At 37.6% G+C, this 17,884-nt stretch overlaps 1 long non-coding RNA gene across 1 annotated transcript; it reads left to right on the top strand.

The window, feature by feature from the left end:
* Positions 1-1,170: 1,170 nt before the first annotated feature.
* LOC110342766 lies at positions 1,171-17,538 on the top strand. Its single transcript, XR_002384933.2, has 4 exons — positions 1,171-1,959; positions 11,973-12,059; positions 15,569-15,602; positions 16,327-17,538. It is a non-coding gene; the product is annotated as an uncharacterized LOC110342766 (long non-coding RNA).
* Positions 17,539-17,884: the final 346 nt, after the last annotated feature.

Raw genomic sequence — 17,884 nt, 5'->3', positions numbered from 1 at the left:
ATTCTTGTATGCAGAGATGAGGGAAGACATCTCCCTCATAAAAGAAGCTTCCTTTAGCAACATATGAAAGCTATTACTGAGGATCACAACTGGTCAAAGTGGAGAGAATAAGTAACTGAGGAGTTCCCAGCCCCAAATACGAAATCTGTAACATGGTTCTTACACCCAAGACTGAGAAGACATTATGGAAGTGGGCTAGAAAGATTCTAAGAGTCAGAGGACTGGAAGAACTGCAAGTACTGCCAACAAAGTACTGTCTTCTGGGCACGACAGGGCTTTTGTGCCCATGGACTCTCCAAGTTATGATTGCTTGCATAAAACCTGCAACACTACACCAATCAACATTCTAGCATGGGTGAAGGAAAGCTTTACAAGGCCTCACACCTAGCTGAATAGCTGCAAGCAGTCAACAGTTGATGCAGGATAGTCAGGATAGTCTGTTTTCTTTAGGGGAAAGCACCCTGTTAGGTTTCCAAGCCCAAGTGGTCAGCTCTACCCCTGTGTCTGTGGAGGCACTTGTAATATGTAAATTTACATTAAAGAACTAGGCAAAGGACATGAATTTCTCAAAATACAGTCTCAAATATTGGTTAAAAAGTTTCAATGTATTTTATTAACAAATTTATTACATAGAATAATGTGTTTCCTTATGACTTTACACATGTACATAATATATTTTAATCCTATTCATCCTCCACACCTTACCCTCTTTTGTTCCCTTCCCTCCACTGCTGCTAATCTTCCCAAAATGGAGCACCCTCTACTTTCATGTCCATTTGTCTTTTATTTTGTGGATTATGTTATAATTACATCATTTCTCCCATCCTCTCAAACCCTACCATATATCCCTTCTTACTCTCTTTCAAAATCATGGCCTCTTGATTCATTTATTATTGTTACATGGAAACCTGTATATGTATATACAGATGTTTCTAAGTATAACTTATTCAGCCTGTATAATATTATTTGCTGTACTGGATAGTTTTATGTCAGCTTGACACAAATTAGAGTCATCTGAGAAGAGGGAGCCTCAATTGAGAAATGCTTCCATAAGATTTAACTGTGGAGCCTAAGAACTGTGAGTGAAATGAAGTCTTTATGCTCCAAGTTGCTTTTGGTCATGGTGTTTCATCACAGCAGTAGTAACCCTAATTAAGACAAGTTGGTACCTGGATAGTGGGGTATTGCTGGGACAGACATGATCACGTTGTTTGACTTTAAAACTTTGAGTTAGAAAAGCCATTGAGTGTTGAGGGCTCAGTGGTATGTTCTATAGGAGCCTGGAAATGAAGAATGTTGAGAGCAGAGCAGATGATGGAGGCCTGCCTTGTGAAGTTTCAGAGGGAGGTTTACAGACTCTATTGGGGCCATTTGTTATTTTGAATTAAGATTTTGTGGTTTTGATTAGCTAAGACTGAAGAATCAGCTGCGATTAACAAGATACCAGAACTACTAAAGAGAAAACTTTGCTTTGCCGGGATACTTGATGCTGGTCAGCTGGAGCTAAGAAATTAGCAGTAATTAAGAAGAGACCAGCATCACTGAGGTGAAATTTTCTGGGAAGTGTTTCCTGAGAGTTAACACATAGAAGCTGTGTTCCAGAAACGTGCAAGGTTTTACTGACAGCTGAACTTGGTAGTGTAAGCGTCTCCTAGGTGGTTCTGGCTTCGAAAGCATGAAGGAGTCATGGAGAGCATCTGAGGTTTGGCACTATGTGACAGGGTTGGAGTCCCCAAAGAGAGCCTAAGAGGTGCTATTGGTGAAAGCGTGCCCAAGTTGAAGCAGAAAACCCTGGCATTTTGGAGATGCTAGTGGCATGGGATGATTGCCAAGAACAGCAGCAGCAGTGGAGTGGAGCTAGCTGAAGCCTTGAAAACAAGCTGTGTGTGCTACAGGGTGAGAAGCTGGAGAAGTGACCTAACTCCCAGAAGACCATGATGAATCCCAGACAGTTGAACAGTGAGTTATTTACACTGTTGGGGTTTGGTTTTGCTTGGTTCAGATTATGACTGTGCCCTGTTTTTTTCCTTCTTGAAGAAAGTATTTAAATTAATATTTATTTTTACAGGTTAAAACCACTTAAAGGCAGCTTAAAGACTGTGAACTTTTGAAAGAAATTTTGGACTTTTAAATAGATTGGGTATATTTTTAAAAAGTTTCTCTCTCTCTCTCTCTCTCTCTCTCTCTCTCTCTCTCTTTCTCTCTCGGTTTTTTGAGACGGAGTTTCTCTGTATTGCTTTGGAGCCTGTCCTGGAACTCACTCTTTAGACTAGGCTGGTCTCGAACTCACAGAGATCCGCTTGCCTCTGCCTCCTCAGTGTTGGCATTAAAGGCGTGTGTCACCAATGCCTGGTTCTAGATAGAATATTTTAAAGATTCTGAATATTTAATGTTTTTTTAATTTAATTTGTAGGGACTGTGGGACTTCTATAGTTATTTATGTTTTATATTATGATACCATCTTAGGGATAAATGAGAAAGGAAAGGTTATAATTGAAAAGTGATGTGTTTGTGTGTCCAGTTGACAAGGGGTCAGTTATTCTGGCTAGTTTTATGCCAATTTGACACAACTTAGAGTCATTAGAGAGGAGGGAACCTCAGTTGAGAAAACACTTCCATACAATGGGTCTGTAGGCAAGCCTGTAGGGTATTTTCTTAAGTAGTTTCTAATGGAGGAAGGCCCAGCCCACTGCGGGTGGTGCCATTCCTGAGATGGTAGTCCTGGGTTCTGTAAGTGAACAGTCTGAGCAAGCCTTGGAGAGGAAGTAAGCAGCTCTCCTCTATGGGTCTCTGCATCAGCTTCTGCCTCCAGGTTCCTGCCTTCACTGCTTTTGATGACTGAACTGTGAGTGAGATAAACCCTTTCTTGTTTTTGGTCATGGTGTTTTATCACATCAGTAGAAGCCCAAACTAAGACATCTGTATATATGTTTTCTTGGCTGACCATTTGGGATTGGATAACCAGTTAGTGTGCTTTTCCCTGGGGAAGACCATTTCTCCCATTCTCAGCATTCTTTAGTTACCTGTGGTTCTCTGTGTAGGGTTGAGGCCTTGTGGTCTTTTCCTCCCATGGACTTCACGTTGGTGAGACTTTCTGAATGTAGTTTCTCTCATTACTACAAAATACAACCTCACAGCAAACTCCCTGATCTGCTGGCTTTTACAATTTTCCACCCCTCTTCTGTAATGTTTCCTGAGCTTCAGGTGTGGGGAAATTTTGTACATGTGTCCATTGAGACTAGGCTCCATAGCTCTACAGTTTGATTGGTTGTGGTCTTCTGTAGTGATCTCTGTCTGTTGCCAAGAAACATTTCATTGGTGAGGGGAAAATACTAAATGTATTTGTGGGTGTAAGGAGAAATGTTTAGATAATTAGAAATTGTGCTGTTTTTGTAAAGTGGTTGTAGTTTCTTCAAGATCCATGACTTCACTAGTACTGAGTAATTGGCTAGGTTTCCAGTAGTAGGCATGGCTTCCCTCTTGTTGAGCAGGTTTTAAATTAAATTAGAGAGCTGTTGGTTACTGCCACGGTATGTGTGTCACTATTATAACCTTAGGATCATTGTGCCATGCTGGTTTGTTGATATGGTTCATAGACATCATAGTTGGGTAGGACTCTTTGTTGTCTCCCTCCTCTGGGAGCTTGCATGGTACCTTCTGCCACCATAAAAACTAGTCCTCAGGGAAGAGGCATTAAAGTCAGTTCCAGCTCAGGGGCTTCTTAGCCCTGTGTCTGAAAGGCATAGTATTTTAAGCAATAGGAACTTACTTTCTACCTCTGCGGGGGTCGAGGTGGGGTGGGTGAGGTGGAGGGGAAGGGCAATGAAGAGCAAGAGCAATAGCAATAGTCCATATATCTTGGGAATCTCTTGGATAACCCTGACCAATACCTCAAAAGAGGGCTTCTCATGCCTGGTGTTGGGAGTTTTGATCTTGGCTCTTGGAGGGAAAATTGTCAGCCCATATGAGAAAATTTCACATCTACCCATCCCCCACACACATACAGACAGACAGACAGACACACACACATATTCATAGACTTATGTGTATTATAGTTTTTAGGTAAATAGTTAATAGTATGACTCCTTATGATTTTTCCCTGATATCCTATTATTTTACCCTCTTCCCTTCTTCTGTATTTGTCTCCATCTCCCTCCCTAATTAGAGCCCCCTTCCCATTTTCATCATAGATCATTTTAGTCTACCATCCCCCTCTCTACCATCCCCTACCCCACCACAACAATGATTCCTTTTTATTTTGTGGTTTGTGCAGCTTCTCCAACATATGTACTCACATCTGAAGATAATGAGAGAGACTGTACGATTTTTAAAACTAAAAATTACATTAAAAACTTGGCAAAGGACCTCAGTTTCTCATACTACTTCTTGATTATTGGCTAAGATTTTTTGTTTTTGTTTTTTTGAGACAGCGTTTCTCTGTGGAACTCGATTTGTAGACCAGGCTAGCCTCAAACTCACAGAGATCCGACTGCTTTTGCTTCTGGAGTGCTGAGATTAAAGGCCTGTGCAACCACCACCCAGCAATTATGGCTAAGATTTTTAAAATCGATTATTTTATATGTATGGGGTATTTTGCATTGGATCCCCTGGCACTGGAGATACACATGTTAGTGCTGGGAATTGCACCTGGATTCTCTGGAAGGGCAGCTAGTGTTCTTAACTTTTGAACCATCTCTACAGCTTCTATTTATTAGATTTTATTATCTTATTTTAGAAACAGTATGCATATATATGTATATATGAGTTTGACAGAAAAATCTATATGAAAATGTCAACAGTGACTATGCTTGTGTTTTGAATTACACTTGCTATGATCTAAACACTTTGGAGACAGCTGAATCTTAAAGAAGTGAAGACCTATGGGTCAGTATATTATGCTTACATGACACTTTGCCTCATAAGTATATGGTTGGTGGTATCTTAGTTTATTCTCCCATGTTTTGATAAAATATCTCAATAAAGCAACTTAAGAGGGAAAGAGTTTATTTCAGTTTGCAGTTAAAAATTATATAATTATTATAATATTCATATGTTCATCATTCCTGTGTCTCTGTGTGTATGTGTTTCTCATGCTTCTTCATTTTTGTTGTTTTATTTTAGTCTGGTGTATTTTTTTTCTATTTGCCTATTTGTTTTCTAAAGTCAGAGAAAGAAGTTGTGGAGTTGGATGGGTGAGGACATAGGAAGAATCTGGGAGGAGATGAGGGAGAGAAAACCTTGATCAAAATATATTGTGAAAAACAGCTATTTTCAATAGAAACTAAAAAAGATAGTCCATTGTGGTGGGGAAATCAAGGCAACAAGGACATGAAGCAACTGCTCACATCACACGTACAATCAGGAAGCAAGGAGGCATGAATGTGTGCTGTTTCATAAGTTCCTTTGCTCCACTTACATAGACCAAGAACCCAGCCAGAGAATGATTCTACTCACATTTGGTGACTCCCAACATTATTAAAATAAAGCCACACAAGCATGACCATAGGCTAAGCTAACATAGATAGTACCTCACAGGTGTGCTTGGGGGAAGCTTGTCTCCTAGGTGACCCTAGAGCCTCTTGAGTTGAGAATTAACAGTAAATGTAACAATAGGTTTGTGAGGTGGGGTATAGCGTATGTCATATAAGGGTGTTTTTCTCCTATTTATTCCATGTAATAATGAATGGCAAAAGTTGAATCTTGGGAGGCCAAAGTGATAGAAAATGTGAGAGAAAGATGGGATATAAATGACAAAAATATTGCTTATATTTGCTTGTTCAACCAGTACTAACAGTCTCATTACAAGTTTAGTAGCATGATTGATGCTTGAGTTCTTATTAAGGACATGCTTATCAGTTTGAATCAAAGCACAAGCACATGACAAAATGAATTCTGTAGTGCCCTGGTTTATGTTTCATGGCACTCATTTCTCTGAAGAATTTTTAAAATAATATTTTACTGAAAATAGATTTTCCCTACAATATATTCTAATTATGTTTTGCTCTCCCCTGACTCCTCCCTGTTTCTTCTTACCTTCCCTTCCATTCAGATCCACCCATTTTCTGTCTCACATTAGAAAACAAACAGGCATCTAATAGATAATAATAAAATATAAGATAAATAAAAAACCCATCCAAATGGGGCAAAACAAACAGAAGGCAAAGAGCACAAGAAACACTTGCAGATGCAGAGACATACATGCTCGCACTCATAGGAATCCACTGAAACCCATAATATATATGCAAAAGACCTGTAAGATTAAAAAAAAGCTCTGGCATAACATTATGATACAGGGAACCTCCAATGATGTCATTGAATTTATTTTATGTTGGCTATCCACTTCTGGGCATGAAGCCCTTAAGAGTAGCTACTTCTCCAGGGAGATTCCCTTGGAGAAAACTAAGTTTTTCATTTGCTGGTGGTTATTAGCTGAAGACAGCTCCTGAGTCAGGCATATAACCACTTCTTCTCTCAGCACTTGGACCCATCTGATGCATACCAATGTAGGACCTATACATGATGCCTCACTCTTTGGGAGTTCATATGTGCATTGGTTCTGCTGTGTTTAGAAGACCTTGTTTCCTTGGTGTCCTCCATACTTCCTGGCTCCTATACTCTTTAAAAAAGACTATTTATTTTTTTATTTACTTACTTACTTACTTATTTTCATTTTATATGTATGGGTGTTGCCTGCATATATGTCTGTGTACCACATGCCTACAGAGTTCTTCATATCTTCTGGAACTAGAATTATAGATGGTAATGTGTCATGATGGGGGTACTGGAACTCAAACCTGGATCCTCTGGAAGATCAGTCAGGGCTCTTAACCACTGAGCCATCTTTGCAGCCCCATCTTACAATCTTTTAGCCATCTCTTCCATGGGATTCCCTGAGCCTTAAGGGGAGGGATTTGAGAGAGACATCCAGTTTAGGGATGGGTGTTCTAAGGTTTCTCAGTCTTTGTATATTTCTGGGTATGGATCTCTGTGTTTGTTTACATCTGCTTTAGGAGGAAACTTCTATGATTATGGCTGAGAAAGGCACTCATATCACAATGAGTACAGCTGGCTGTCATTAGGAATCATTTTATTGCTATGTTTCTTTAGTAGAACAGTAGTATTTGGTTTTCCCCTAGGTCCATGGACTAGTCTCAGGTTCTTGGCCACCTAAGCAGCATTGGGTATAGATTCCATCATGTCAAAATAATGAGTTGGTTGCTTCCACAAGTTTTGTGCCATCATTGCACTGATGTGTATTGCAGGCAGGACACCATTTTTGATCAAAGGGTTTATAAGTGGCTTGGTGTTTACCTTTCTCCCTTCTTTGGTAGTAAACAGAATACCTTCCAGTACCATGAATACTAGTAAAGAGGTGTGAAGGCTCTATGTAGGCACCAGCTATACCTTTCCATGTTCAATGAGTTGTGTAGTTATTATTTTCAGCAATAGGGTCTTGTTGATAGTTTGTGGAGAGCTGCCTATAGCTTCAGCAACAGCTTGGGTTGTGTGGAGGTTCCCATGGGACCCCTTCAGCCAAAACTCAATTAGCAGTAACCAATTCACAGTTCTGGAGGCTTCATTTGATAATGAGAGGTGTCCAGTTAGGGCTTTGTTTCTCTTGTGATTACCTTCATATATGTATATATTTTGGGATGCTTATATTGTAATAGGTTTCCATACTACCCCTCATATGCTCCTTGACTTTAGCTCTCCCTTCTCTTATCCTCTGTCATTCCTCTCTTCCTTCCCACTCCCTGTGTGATACCTCCTGTCTCTCCTCCTAGTCCATTCATAACTATTCTATTTCCCTTTCCTAATGAGATCTATCTGTGTCCCTAGTCTATTACTTAGTACCCATTCTCTCTGATTCTACAGATTGTAGCTTGCTTATCATTGACTTAACAGCTAATATCCACATAAAAGTGAATGCATACCATATTTACCTTTCTGGGTCTGGGATACCTCGCTCAGGATGACATTTTTTCTAGTTCCATCAATTTAGCTATGAATTTCATGATTTAATTTTTAAATGGCTGAGTAATACTCCATTATGTAAATGTACCTCATTTCTTTTATCTGTTCACCTATCGGTGCTTCAATTTCTGGCTTTTTTGAAAAGAGCTGCCGCAACGATTATCATTGAGAAAGTGTCTCTGTAGTGGGATGGAACGTTCTTTGGGTATATGCCTGAGTGGTACCTTGATTCCCATCTTCTTGAGGAAACTCTACACTTTTTTTCCATAGTAGCTGTACACGCTTGCACTTCCACAGGCAATGGATTAGTGCTCCCCTTACTCTATCACCAGCATGAGCTGTTACTTGTTTTATTGATCTTAGCCATTCTGATGGATATAAGATGAAATATCATAGCTTTGATTTGTATTTCCCCAATGACTAAGGATGTTGAGTATTTTAGCCATTTGAGTTTCCTGTTTTGAGAGTTCTTTGTTTAAATCCATATCCCATTTTAGTTGGATTTTTGCTTTCTTGATAGCTAGTTTTTAAAAAATTATTTATTTTGAATATTAGTCCTCTGTAGGATGTGTACTTGATAAAAAAACTTCCCATTCTGTAGGCTGCTGCTTTGTCTAAATGACAGTGTCTTTTTCCCTTATAGAAGATTTTCAGTTTCATGAGGTCCTATTTAATAATTGTTGATCTTAGTGCCTGTGTTAGTGGTGTTCTGTTCAGAAAGACTTCTGTGCCAATGAGTTCAAGGCTATTCCTCATTTTCTCTTCTATCAGATTCAGTATATATCATCTTTTTATCATTTTTTATTTTAATTTTAAATAGCTTGTTTTACATGTCAATCCCAGTTCCCTCTCCCTCCCCTCCTCCGGCACTCCCCTTCCCCCCCCACCCTCCCACCCTATTGCCAAATCCTTCCACATATAGGATATCTAGAGTCTGTCATTTTACTCTGGGTAGGGTCCAGGCACTCCCCTAAGAGTCCAGGCTGAGAGAGCATCCCTCTTTGTGCTATAGGCACACGAAGACTGTTTGTATACCAGGGGTAGACACTGATCCACAGCTCAGGGCCCCATAGGTTGCCCAGGCCTTCTCACTGACACTCACATTTGGGGGGTCCAGATCAGTCCCATGCTGGCCTCCCCACTGTCGGTCTGGGGTCCAAGAGCTCTCCCCTGTTCAGATCAGCTGTCTCTGCTGGTTTTGCCAGCCCATTCTTTGCCAATTTGCTCATCACTCCTCTCTCTCTGTCACTGGGTTCCTTGGGTTCAGTTCAGTGATTGTGTGTTTGCCTCTGCTTCCATCAGTCACAGGATGAAGGCTCCCGGATGGTTATAGACATCAAGTTCATTATCAGGAATGGGCATTCGATGTGGTCTCTCCATTATTGCTTAGCTTGCCAATTGGTGTTATCCCTTTAGATCGATCACTCGAGGTCGCTCTGGTGCCTGATCTGTATTCGATCCTATGATTCCCTCTTTCCCCTATTCTACCCCCACCCCCTCAACTTCCTGTTCCCCAATGACCAACTCTCTTCCTCTTCACCCCCTCTCTTCTTCCCAGGTCCTACCTGGGAAGTATATATGATCTTATGTTGGGCTCCTTAATCTATTTGTAGTTGAGTTTTGTGAAGGGTAATAAATATGGATCTATTTACTTTCTTCTATATGCAGATATTCTTTTTTTTTTTACCAGCACCATTTGTTGAAGATCCAGTCCATTTTTTCCGCTGTGTATTTCTGATTCCTTTATCAAAAATTAGGTGACAATGGGTGTGTCAACTTAATGCCTGGGTCTTTGATTTTATGCCATTGATCAACATGTCTGTTTTTGTGCCAGTACCATGCTGTTTTTATAACTCTGCAGCACAATTTGAGGTCAGTGATGGTAATGTCTCCAGCAGTTTTTTTTATTATTCAGGATTGTTTAGCTTGAGTGTGTGTGTGTGTGTGTGTGTGTGTGTGTGTGTTTGTTTGTATATGAACCTGAAAATTTTCCTTTCAATTTCCATGGAGAATTGTGTTGGAAATTTGGTGAGGATTGCATTGAATCTGTAGATTGATTTTGGTAGGATTGCCATTTTTGCTTTATTAATCCTACTGATCCATGGGCATGGGAGATCTTTCCATCTTCTGATAGCCCTATTGTCTCATTTTTCTTGGTATTTTGGGTCCTGATTTTGATGTAAGCAGGCAATAAACATTAATTGGATGAACGAGAACTGTGAGCATTTGGGAAGGAGGACAAGGCAGACTAAAATAGATGGAGAGGTTTGTGAGAGAGACAGGAAACGTGTTGCAGAACTGAAAAGGGCACATGTGTTTAGGAAGGAGAAATGTTTTGGATTAGAAGGGAAATAAGGTGAAAACTGCTTTTTAGACCCATATAGAATAGTGAAATGTTCAAATGGGTGACCTTTAAATTTTGAGTAGTGAGGACAGAAGATATAGGTGTTATAGTATAGCAGTAAAAGGAAAGGGAAAAGATGATTTCATAGAAAAAGAATCAAATAATATGAATTCAGCAAATATTGCAAATAATTTATTTCCTCAGGAAAGCTTATTATATAAATTGTGTTATTTGATGAGTGCACTAAAATTTTAAAGGTATGTAGAGTCAATACTTCTCAAAGTTCCCATAATACTTGGAGGTATCAAATGTTCATTGTTCATCTTTGAGCTGTCAATAAATCATAATCTAGATGTATTCTTAATAATAATATTTTTGTGATTGACACTCTGTCATGAGTGATTTAATATAAATAGTAATCCTCAACATGTTCACTTATTCAATTGTTATTTCCATTAAAGGAAACAGACACAAAAAGCTTGAATAAACTACTTGTCATTGTCCAACTAGTAAAGGGCAAGCCTAGAATTGGATTTTGCTTACTTTTGTTTCAGGATTTATATGTTTAACCATTGCATGCCTCTCTTCCCTTGTACCTGTATGGCCAATGGGTAATCGTAGAGATTGTATTTACTAATTTTAATTTTAAATATACTTAAATAATGTGAATTTCAAAAGCAAGAAGCTTCCCTAGGGCAGGTGAGGAGTAGATAAATACATTAAATGATAAGGGTATATTGTTATCTGTGAATAATTTTTTTTGTGAGCTAATATGTTTTCATCCTTGCATATTACTTTGAGCAATGCTATATAATAGAGGTATAGCACATCTGCATTTAAACACTTTAATAGTAACCACATTAAAATGAGAATAAATATATAATACAATTTTCCCATGTTGTGTATTGAACCTGTGATCTTGCATTGCTGGGAAAGTGCTTTACCACTTAACAACATTCACAGCCCCTGAAATAATCTTGATAATGTATTGTATTTAATCAAGTACATCTGAAATCCTGTCATTTTACCACATAATCAAGATACTATTTTTGCATCTCTAACTTTTATTTTTATACTGGCATAAAGTTGCATCTATTTACTGTGTACAACATCATCTTTTGAATGATGTGTGCATCATTAAATGACTAACTCCAGCTAATTAACATATGCATTTCCTTACATAGTTATCATTTTTGTGGTAAAACACTTTACAACCCATTTTCTTATCCTTTTCAAGTGTGCAATATATTATTAACTCTAATCACCATATTGTACAACAGATCTCCTGAACTTCTCCTTTCTATTTAACTGAAAAATTTTAACCTTTGACTGACATCTCTCTACTATCCATCTCAACCCTGCTTCTGGTAACCATTATTTTACTGTATGTTTATGAGTTCTTTTTTCAGTTTCTACATGTGAATGAGTTCAAATGGTATTTGTTGGTTGTTTATTGCACTTTTTCACTTCACCAGTGTGTTTAAGATCCCTAGGGCTTGTTTTCCCTTAGTGGTCCTGTGAGCAATGTGCTATAATTTCTTTGCCAAGTCTTCTCTGAAAGCATTCTCTGTAGGGGTTTGAGTGTGAAGTCATAATTTTGGGTCCAATCTTTTTTTTACTGTGCTTTCTCTCTTACTGTTTAATTGCCTTACAGAGTTAGAGAGCTCTTTGGCCAGCCTGAGGAACCCTAACTTAGGGTGTTGGAGTCAAACCCGTTTGGTGTTAAGCTTCTCTTAGCCAGGTGAGTGATAATGTGTGGCTATGCCAATGACAAGAGCTAAGCTAAGATCTGGATTTTGAAGATACAGTGTTTTTTACTTTTGGTGGGCAGGGACAACAGGGTTTAGATGATACTATCTCTGGAATGCCTGGAACTCATGACAATCCCTATGCCTTAGTCTCCCAAGTGTTAAGCATATAGGTATGTGCCACCATGCCCAGCTAATGATGTTGATTACTATAGCTTTATGATATCTTTTGAACTAAGGTTATAAGATGCTTTCAACTTCCATCTTCCTCAAGGATGCTTAGGCTATTTAATATGTATTACATATAGTTTCATAAGGATTTTAGATTATTTTTTCTATTTATGTGAGGAATATCACTGATATTTTTATAGCAATCATACTAAATCTATTAATTACTTTAGGTAGTATGAACATTTAAATAACAGCCTTTCAATCCATGAGTATGTGCCATATTTCCACTTTTCTTTCCTCACTTTTTCTTCAGTGTTTTATAGTTTAAAGTGTATAAATTCTTTACTTAAAATTGCTTAATTGGCTTTTACATATTGTATGCATATGCACACACACACACACACACACACACATGCAAAGGTCAGAGGATAACGTGTGGGAGTCTTTCTCTACTTCTAACATGTGTATCCTGGAGATCAAACTCAGGTTGTCAGAGTTGATGGCACTTTCTTTTATGCTGAACTATTAGAAGCCCTCATTTTTCTGATTAGACTTACTCCCAAGTTGTGTTTCTCTTTGGTTTTTGAGACAGAGCTCCTTGGTGTAGCCTTGGGCCTTGGCTATCCTGGAACTCGTTCTATAGGTCAGGGTGGCCTTTGCCTTCCACGTGCTGGGATTAAAGACATGCATCATCATGCCTAACCAAAGAGTTTTGTTTGCTTGTGTGTATGTGTGTGTTGTTTAATTTTTTCATGAAGTACACTGACAGTATCTAGAAGGAATACTGATTTATTTTAGTACTCATCTGTCTTACTGGATTTATTATTTTTAGCATTTTGTTTTTAGTGAAGACATTAAAGGTTTTTTGTGTATAAAAATCATGTCATCTGTACAGAAGGGTGGTTTTGCTTCTTCCTTTATAGTTTGGATGTCATTTTTCTTTTGTGTGATTGCCCTCCCTAAACCTCTCATACTATATTGAAGGTAATTGATGAGCTGGGCATATTTGCCTACTTTTGGCTCAGGCTTTCATTATTTGCCCAGAGATAATAAAATTAGCTTCAGGCTTGTCATATATGACTTTTATTTCACTATATTATTTAATACTGTTGTTCTTTACTATTACCTTAAATCAACTACACAGTTTACACTTAAAATGCATCAGTCCAGAATGACCATATTTCCCATGCTACATAGTTGGTAGCTCTGACACTGAATGTGGTGAACTCAACAGATTAAGTATCTTGGGAGTGGCTCCCATTTTGTTTAATGTTTTCATGCATTCTTCTGAGTTCATTTACCTTTAATTACATGTATATTTTACAATATTATTTAATTCATCTAAAAAACTTAATGGACCTATTCTAATGCCTTTGAAAGACTGTCTTGTTAATAGCAATGCCCAGGAATTTGATTCTTCCTACTGACTTTGAAATTATATAAAATTTGATTTTATATGTGGTAAATCTGATCTTATATTTGATGGATCACTTTTTTGAGGAGTATCCAGATAAATTACTGAGTGTTTCTTACTTGTCCCCTACCCCCTCCGCCATTTGGGCTAATGAGGTGAATTCATAGGCAAAAAAGGAAAGCCTGACTATTTGACATTTTTAGTGCAGTAACAGTGTTTCTTCCACAGAACACCTTAAAATTTAATTCTACCCTCCAAGGAATTTCAGCGATGCCCATGGCTCTTCTGATAGTTTCTCAGGGTCTAGGCAATTAACCTCTTCCCAAAAAGCCTGAGGAATTCATATCTGGGAAACAATTATTTTCTTCAGAGTGATTAAGTTTCTGTGTTGCCTAGTTCCCAGAAATTATAATGAAGTATACTTAGAAACTTAACATTGAAAGGGGAGCAGTAGCTTCAGATAGTGATAGAAACAGATGACTAAAACAAGGTCTGAAAAATCCATGAACATTGTATTTGTTTTATGTAACTATTAGCTACTAACCCAACAGAAAATGCAAGCCTATTCCCTCTCTCTCTATATATATAAGACACATTCAATATACATGCAAATATATGCTTATGCATGCAGTATGTATTTGTATATATACATAATGAAAATATACATAAAAATACACTTTTGAATTTCTTTCCTTAAACTTTTGGAAATATTTCAGTTGATCAAATGGTATAAATTAAATAACTTACTAAGAAGACAAGCAAATATTGAAAGAATATTGCTTATATAATAAGAATTTTCTGAGTTTATTTATTTATTGCTGGAACAAGTGGCATTGAATCCGGATGAAACTGTAGCAATATTTTGGTCAATTAGACAAGATGCAACTGTTCTTTTTCTATTAACTGTTGTAATAACAAATTAGTTATCTCAAGAGAGTTAAAAAATGTATGACTCTTATATGGCATGACCATGGTAGTCAGCAACAGTTTTGGGACTACAGTAACCCTCTGAGTTTATAAAAAATTTTGGGGTAATCTTGCTACCCACTGGATGTCACTGTTGCTGCACCAAAAATGTCAAGTATTCAGGCATTTTTCAGTTCCCCAAAAGGCAAATAAGGAAGTTTCAGTTGGAATATTAGTGCTAATGTTGTGGGATGGGATAGAGATGACCAATTGCTAGGTTTTCAGGTTGATAATTAAAATGTTGAGCTGTATCATTTTTGATTTTAACTACAATAACTGTCTTTAAAACACTTTTCTGTTGAGACTAAAGTCTCATAGAGTGACCCAGAGCTGTCTTTGCTATCACAGTAGTGGTTTTATTATTATTATTTTGAAGTAGGACAGATGTTTTTAACATCTGTTTCTTTTCATCCGAATGAAGGTTGAAAGGAGTCTTGCTTGATTGAGTTCCCTTAGATAAGGAATATGGAAATTATATTTTTTAACCTTGTGTGACTTGACTGCTAAGTAACAAGTAACAGAAAACATCCTTTTAGATGGATGGTTTCTAGAAGTTTTCCACTCCAGTGGTATAGAATGCATCTATATTACAGCTGTCAAATCTTCTCAAGAATTAAGAATACAGTTCTTGTTCATTATTTGTTTATATGTGGTCATTTGATTTGCTGTCATTTATTTCTCTATAATAAACAGACTGAAGCATTGGATTCACAAAAGAGCCGTGGTCCCTGAAGTTTATTCACAGTTTCAAAAGAATTTAAAATCTTGTATGGACATAGATGATTTGAATTTAAAAGACTAGAATTGAAAATTAATATATTCATCTTTATATCACAAAATGATCGTGCCTGTCCAGTGTTGTGTTAATTTAGCTTTCTAAAATATGCTATGTATAAGCGATTCAGGGAGAACATTGACCTTTCTGTTAAATTCTGTTTCTTATTTTTCTAGCATCTCTGGAACTGAGCATGTCATCAGTCCTATGGTAGGTATTCGGAAATGTTGGTTGGATTGTTTTTTGACAGCTTGATAAGTAAGCGACTAGTACATTATTCTTGTTGCTTTCGGGATCTTGTGAACTAGGGGAAATGAAAGCATTCTGAAAACAAACCCTAGAAGAACCCTCTTATGGTATTACCACTCATAAAGGCACTTCAGTATTTATTAGTTGTGCATTCCCTGACTGTGGGGTTACAGGGTGTTTTAATCTAAGGAGAAACAATTTTAGATGGAAACATACAATCATCTGTGTAAAATATTTATAAAAGTTATCTTGCTTATATAGGTTCCTCCACTTATTACTTTTACATGATGAGTTGAAATTGCAAGGGCAGGGAGATGGCTTCCTGTAGACATTGCTTCTCAAAAAGAAGTCTGCAGATGATCTAGGGCACACGTTATGCTAAGTATAGGTCAAATAAGTGTGGCGGCCTTTAAGTAACAGAGAACAAACTTTTATTGTCAAAACACTGACCTTACAGTGCTGTTTGCTAGGGAATGAATAGTGGATGGAAATGGTAGAAAGGCTGTGATTGAAATCTTTTACAAAAGGGTGTTTGGAAAAGACTTGCTAGTACTTTGAGGGAGTCATCCTAAATTAGTGAAGAAGGAAAAGTGAACAGATCCAGACTGATTTGTACCCTTATACAGCTGCTTAATTTATATGGGAGGCTTCTCCAAGATCAATCGAGCCTTGTGGATTTTTCTAGACCTGAAGCAACAAAAGCTAGAATTTTACTTCACGGCCAGCTGCTTCTCTGGGAAAAGAGTTACTAACTTTGTATAATAATGTTTTATGGCTTACCTCGCCTCCTCCCACAAATTACTTCCATAATGAGGGGATGGAGGACCTGTGGATTCTGCAGAACCTTCACTTGACAAGACGCCTGCGAATGGTGATGCACAGATGGACTGGGATGAGCTTAATTCATTATTGCACACACACTACAGCTTTGTTTATTATTAATGACATGGCATACATTTTCCTTAGCTCTGGAACTGAATAAAGCAATAACCCCAACATAAGGGAGACAGGAATTGGAAGATAATAAATATTTATCACCAAATCTCTCACTTTCCTAGCAACCACAAATGGAGGAGGAAATGAGCATCTCATTTTTTTTAAGAGCCAGTGCCAGGAAAACAAAAAGCTTAAAAAATCTCATTAATCAAGCAGATTGATTGCTGTGGGTTCCAGAAATCTCAATATGGTTTTTTAATCGAGGGAAATGCAATGACTGAACACAGTTGTGGTACTCTTTGAGACCTGCAATCTTGGCCAGATGCCACTTGCAAAAATGACTATCATCTAACAGGAGTATTAAATAATACAATATACTTGCTACGCTCTTCGAAGAGCATTACTTTGTTTTCCTACACTCAGTACATAGGGCAACAACTGAGGCATGGAACTAGTTTTCACAGAGCAGGTTGAGTTCATTTCAGGAAATTTACTAATATATTATCATTGTGTTTTAAAATTATGAGTAAACAGAGATGTGTTTTATTCATGGGATTTTGACTTTTACTGGTATAAAATGATACCTTTGAAGTAGTCAGAGTGTTTCAAACTTTAAGAAGAACAGCTTAGCTTCTTCATGGGGAGGCAATAGTATCCTTGGTTTATGCTTTTTCTTGCCATTACTCATGCTAACGAGAAAGTTTCAGTATGAACTTCTAGTCTACTCACTGTAACTAATCAGCAGTGTGACTTTTCACAAGTTGCTCTGATCCTCTGGATCTCAGAGTCCTCATTTTATAAGTTGTAGGAATTCAGAACTGGGCTCTTAAAGCCTTATCTTCCATTAGAATTGGTCTGCACAGCTTTATTGCTAGCCTTAGTTTTGCCTATTTGGATTATTATCCTCAGACTACCTTATCAACTTGCCATCAAAACTGTCACAAACATGTTTTTACTGATAAAGCTTATTCCCTTCTGTCTTTTTAATTTACTTGATCTCTATTTTATCTTTACCTTATATTATTTAATGCTCATTGGCAAATCACAAGACTCAGTCATGATTCAGCATGGCCAAACAGAGAAACATCCACATAATTGATTTTGTTTGTGGCTGTGTTTGTCAAGTGGTGTTTTTATATGGTATGTTCTTTCATTGTCTGGTCTTAGTGAATGAAGAAATCCTCATGAATTGATTGTGAATCATTCCCCTCAAAGATATAATTGATGGAGACGAGATGGAAAGAAAACCTATTAGTTTGGACCATTTCTTGTTGAGCATTTGTGGTCTAATTATTTGCCTCAGTGTG

The sequence above is a fragment of the Mesocricetus auratus genome, unplaced genomic scaffold (assembly GCF_017639785.1).
Source record: "Mesocricetus auratus isolate SY011 unplaced genomic scaffold, BCM_Maur_2.0 Super-Scaffold_100003, whole genome shotgun sequence".
In the NCBI taxonomy this organism is placed as follows: Eukaryota; Metazoa; Chordata; class Mammalia; order Rodentia; family Cricetidae; genus Mesocricetus; species Mesocricetus auratus.
The sequence above is the reverse complement of the archived record's forward strand: the minus strand, read 5'-3'. Positions and strand labels throughout refer to the sequence as shown.